The sequence below is a fragment of the Parasteatoda tepidariorum genome, chromosome 5, assembly GCF_043381705.1.
Source record: "Parasteatoda tepidariorum isolate YZ-2023 chromosome 5, CAS_Ptep_4.0, whole genome shotgun sequence".
NCBI lineage: Eukaryota > Metazoa > Arthropoda > Arachnida > Araneae > Theridiidae > Parasteatoda > Parasteatoda tepidariorum.
In genome coordinates this window covers 64,309,840-64,315,900 of record NC_092208.1, presented here as the reverse complement: position 1 = coordinate 64,315,900, position 6,061 = coordinate 64,309,840, and positions in this window count along the sequence as shown.

Here is a 6,061-nt window from a genome sequence, read left to right as displayed (position 1 = left end):
TATATTTAAAATTTTGGTCTGNAAACCCTGAAAAATTTATGCGTAAAAACTCGATAAGATATCAATTTATATACTATTCATTGATAATACATTTTTTTTTATAATTACATTACTTATAAATAAAGAATATCACACTTTTATAATAACTAATTTAAGAAAAGACTTAGTTCTTACAAGAATCACTATATTGGATTTAAAAATCACAACATTTAATTTTAAGAACGCGAAAAATACATATCGAATTATTGGGTTTATGAATCGCGTAAATATGAATCGCGATGCACGTCATGTAGGATTTTTAAATCACATGAATACGATTCATAATAAATTCAATAGTTCAAGGCAATACGATTCATAATGAATCAATTTTGCTGCTTGCAGCATTAGAAAGATGTAAAATTGAGACATGTCTTAGCTGAACCACAGTATCGAGTAATGAAATTTAAAATGGTTTAACTTTGGTGGTCATATGATTCACATTAGCGCCTTGTTAAAGTCCTAATAAATGAATACGATATTGTAGTTCATTTTCCAATTTTTAATAGGGTATTACACTGTTTAATAAATCTTCTTTTCTAGAAACAAATTGTCGAATAACATTTGAGAAATGGTTTCATCTTTCAAATAATGTTCATTTTAAGTCCCATGCGTAATAATACAACAAAGTAAGATCAAATTCCTCAGGAAAGTATGCTAATTTGCTTACAATTTGTTTCAGTTCAGAATATTGGAGAAACGGCTAAGTTAATGAGTAGACAGAAATAGTCTGAATGCGACTCTTCTTTCTATCGATTATTTTTCCTCCTGGTTGGCAATTTCCATTAATTCTTTGTGTTTCCATTAAATCAGCTTATCTTTCATACACCGTAACTTCCTGAAGGACTGGCATTTTAATTATAATGTCAGTTTTCTGTTAAGTTTTAGCTATTTTCATTTACACATTTAGATTTTTTTAAGTTTCTATTGTGAAGTTTTTTAGGAGAAAATATAAAATATTATAGTTTGATAACCCAAGGCTTTAATTTTATACTATACGCAAGCAGTGAATTAAAATTCAATGTAATTTTACTTCTACTTAAATACAGTACAACCATATCATCCTACAAATTATAACAATCTTGAATTTCATTACTCGATACTATGGTTTAATTTCAACGGATCTGAGGTTCAGTGTTAATACCTTATTAGAGTTGTGGCAAAGTTATGTAAAATTATTTTAAAATATAATCGAATTTTAAGAAACTGCCGAAAAGAATTCAATGGTCTCAAACTATCATTATTTTTTAAATGATAATGAATTAGATTAAAAAATTTCTCCCTTCAATAAAAATTATTGTAATGAACAAAAAAAAAATCGCTTTTTACATAAATTTATGATTTCAAATAATACAGTAACTGTTTTTTAAACATAACAAAATTAGATGAGAAACTATTTTTATTTTAAGTAATGGGAGGTTTTCTTTTAGGTTGCCATTTAACGCTGCTTGCATTATCAGTATAAAATGAACACGGAACTGAAAACGGCTTCTTTTTACACAAAAAAAAGAGACTTAATCATCTTATTATTCTTAAAAACAAAACTTCTTAAGTAAAACTTTTCGGTTTTGTTTTGTTTTTTAAATTCGTTTTTTAAAATTCGTTCTAAATTAGATTAACGAATTTGATTAACAAAGTTACTAAACGTGAATAACAAATTAAAAAATAAAATTTAAAAAAAATAAATAAGAATAACTAAGTTGCAATTTTCCATCATAACCTCTTTACATCAAGGATGCCTATACTGCCGTGCAATAGAAAAATCAGCGTACGAGGTAAAAAATTCGAAATTGAGATTTTTGCATATTTACTATGTTCGTATGATAAGCTACGTATTGCAGAAGATTTTTTTTTCAAAATTAAATTTTGTTTTATCATTTTTTTTTTGAAATTCTATTTTATCATTCGTTAGAAATAGAAGGAAAATAATTATAAAACCACTTTTTTTCGAAATATACCATTAGGCACGTTGGTTTTTTTTTCTTTGCACGGAAGAAAGGAAGTGAATTGTAAGGAAATAATTAAAAGACAGGTATTTCTATTACACTGACAAAATCGGTAAAAATAAGTTCAAAGAAATATTTTTATTGAAAATAAAATTCAATTCAGTATTCAAAAGAAGGCTAATTTTAATTTTTTATCGATACAATTCTGTCAGATTTCTTTTAGAATAAAATAAATAAAAAAAATTCCGAATTATATGTTTTATTCATGAAATTTCGAAAAATTTGCGGAAATTTAACTTTTATTTATTTAAGCGTTTTTATTCGTATTTCAATGCCAATAAAGAGTAAATTTTAGATAAAAGTAGCTGAATATACATTCTATAGACAGGATAAAATAGTAAAAACGATATCAAATTACTGTTAATCAACTCAAGTAATCATGCACAAAAGGGAAATGCATAAACCCATACAATTAAACTATTAAAAATTGCTCCAATATTTTATAATTTGTTAATCTTCTCGGTGACTTTACGTAATTAACATAACATGTTTTTAGAAGTTTAGCTGATCAAAATAAAGATTAACTTCTCAGTATCATTCGATACCAAATAGGATATTAATAATAGTGAACAAATCATAGTCACAATTTACTACAATCAATCACTTTTCCCCATTAATTTTGTAACGTAGTGCATATCTTTCTTATTTAAATTACCGTTGACGTTATATTAGTTAGGTTTATCTGTAGAAATACAGCTCAAACTTGTAACTAAGAATGAAATATGGTTTCAGGTGGCTCAGCACGTTTAGTTTAATTGAGCTTGCCTACATACATAATTGACATAAATAATGATTGACATAAATAATCATGATTGACATAAATAATCATTGAAGAATGTGCGATAACCTCTCAGTGCAACTCATTTTTTTATGAAATCGCTTAGTAGACTGTCTAACATCACTGATATTATTTTTGACTGAATCACTGAATAAGAAAAACTGAACTATCTCTGAAATGAACGAATCAGTGTTTAAATTTGCAGCAATGTTCAATTTTAAATTCAAAAGAGGAATTTGTTTTTTACACGCCGTTTCCGAGTAGACTAATAAAATTTTTAGATTATTTTCTAGGTTAAATGCTCAAATTGTCCTTTGCATTCTCTGTCCAAATTTCAAGACCCTAGCACAAGTAGTTTTGAAATTGTAAAAGATACTTTATTTTATTATTTTTTCATTGAGAAAGTAGTTGAAAATTGTGGATTATAATATTTTCTCTGTAATTAAAATTTATAAAGTATATAAAAGTAATTTTTAAATAAAAAAAATGTGTGCAATTTATTTATTTAGCTATTTTTTTTCGTTGATAAGGGTAAAATTTTTATCATTTGGTTCTATGAAAAATTCAGGAATAGAAAATAATGCAAGAGTAAAGAATTTTGCTTGATTGAAACGCATTGACCTTTAGTCGTGTCAAGTAATCCTCTTACAAATTAAACTTCAAGAGTGACAACAAATTTGCATTTGTCACTCTATTTTTAGAAATTAAATTACTTGAACACTTACGAGTAGTAGAAAGGGATGCGACTATTTATAGAAACTACAAGGTAATGAGCTTTAGCCTTTAGTAAACTCATTAATAGTTGCCATTCAAACGTAGATTGGGTTGGAGGTTGTTGACAAAAAATACTTATAAAAGTTTTATTTTAGTAATTAAAAAAAAACAATAAAGTTTCAAACTTGCAAGAAAAGTACGCTAAAAATGAAACATCTTGGTTTTTCATATACTAACAAGCAATTTTAAGAGTTTAATAGGAATAAATATAAATGCACATTACACACTCACAGGACTCACACACTGACAGGACTCACAAATATTTTAAACATAAAAACATATTTTCTTTGAATAATAAAAACTCCTCTCGAAGGTCTCTTGAAACTCTTTTGACCCTAGAAACTCTTCTAGAAGGCTTTTCCGTTATAAGAATATAGCTTTTTAGCATATTTTTGCTATTTTTAGAACTGTAGAATTATTATTTTTAAAACTGTAAAATTATTATTTTAAAACAGTAGTATTTTAATAAACATTTTTTAGAAAACTGTAGTATTTTAAAAATTTTAAAACTTTTATTATTCTTTTTTGAGAAATTTTGTTTTGCCTATCTGCAGCTAGCTCTGTATTCTGATAATGATATATAATGGTAATGATATATATAACACAAAAATAGCATATTTTTGCTATTTTTGTAACTGTACAGAGTGTTTTACATTTATTCATTTCTGCTAAATTACGTTTTCCCTATACCACGCCAGCTCTATTTTGATATTAAAAATGGTGAAAAAAGTAATTATTAAGAAATGCTACAGTTGTAAGAAAATGAGATTTCAAAAATTCATCGACCGCTCCATTGCTTGGATTCGTAAAATTCTGCCATAATGTCTGTATGGAACCATAATGTCTGCCAAGCTACATGATTAGTAGACGTGGGTGTTTTACGGATTTTGTTGCTTGCTTTTGTCGATGTGTTTGGTGTTTATGTGACTAAAAGTTAAAATTTTTTTAATATTTAGACAATTTTTTTAAAAAAATATTATTTTTGCAGTGGTAGAAAATCCTGTGTTCCTATCTTGTTAAAAGGATATCACGGTTGGGGACCGACCGATTCACTGATTCACCGATTCACGTTAGTGCTTTTAAAGTAAAAGCCTAGTCGTGCTAAGGAGTATGCGTCATAAACATAACCAAGTGAATCACAAAATTGTGTATATGAAACAAAATTTAGGAAAAAAAAACGCCTAATTTCTATTTAAATTTTAATCGTAATTGGTGAATTAAAAAACAAATGATAAATAAAATATGAAGCTTGTGTAATATTTTATTAGTTTTCTCAAAATACCTAGAGTTTACAAGTATTTTGATTAATTTATAACTACAAAACACCCAGAGTACATTTTAAAAAAAAAAATATTAGAACGGCATGTTATCAATTAACAAGTTAAGACAATTTATTTCTTTATTCACTTTAAATGATATTATGCTCAAATTTGCAAAGTACAAAGACGAGAAAAAATAGTAAAACCAAGAAAAGTAATTAATTTTTAAAAAGGAAGACACAACAAAAAAATCTTATTTTCAGATTAATTAAAGAAAGAGAGATATTCGTGTATTTGTAAGATAATCTTAAGTATCNGTTGGGGGGGATAGTTATCATTAAATTAAGAAAAGTATTTAATTAAATTAATTAAAGTAAGTAAGTATTAATTAAATTTTATGTAAACTCAATAATTTGACCTTCCAACCCCCCACCCCTCTTCTGGTTGCACGCCTGCCTTAAGGACCCGTTTATTACGAGCACTCGGATTTAACGAGTACATGTTACGGTCCCTTTGTGCTCGTTATAAACGAGTTCGACTGTATGACAATTTGGTGAGATTTTTCGCCCTTATTAAGTATTATTGTAATGAACAAAAAAAAAACGCTTTTTGCATACATATATGATCTCCAATAATACAGTAACTGTTTTTTAAACATAACAAAATTTGATGAAAAACTATTTTTATTTTAAATAATGGGAGGTTTTCCTTCAGATTGTTATTTTACGCTGCTTACATTATCAGTATAAAATAAACATGGAACTTAAAATTTTAAAAATAGCATTTTTTGCTATAAGGCTTCTTTTTATACAGCAAAAGAGCCTTAATCATCTTATTCTACTTAAAAACAAAAATTTTAAGTAAAACTTTTTGATTTTTTTAAAAAAAATTTTGAAGATTAAAATTTTGTCTAAATTGAAATATTAAATTCGATTAACAAAGTGACTGAACATGAATAAAAAAGTTTTAAAAAAAAATTAAAAAACTAAATTTGAAAAAATGAATAAGAATAACAAAGTTACAATTGTCCATCATAGCTGCTTTACATAACGGACGTCTCTACTGCTGTGCAAAAGAAAAATCAAAATTGAGATTTTTACATATTTACTATTTTTGCATGATAAGCTACTTTTATTGCAAAAGATTTTTTTTAATTAAATTTTGTTTTATCATTCATTTAAACTCTTTTAGCATTCGTAGCGTTTGAA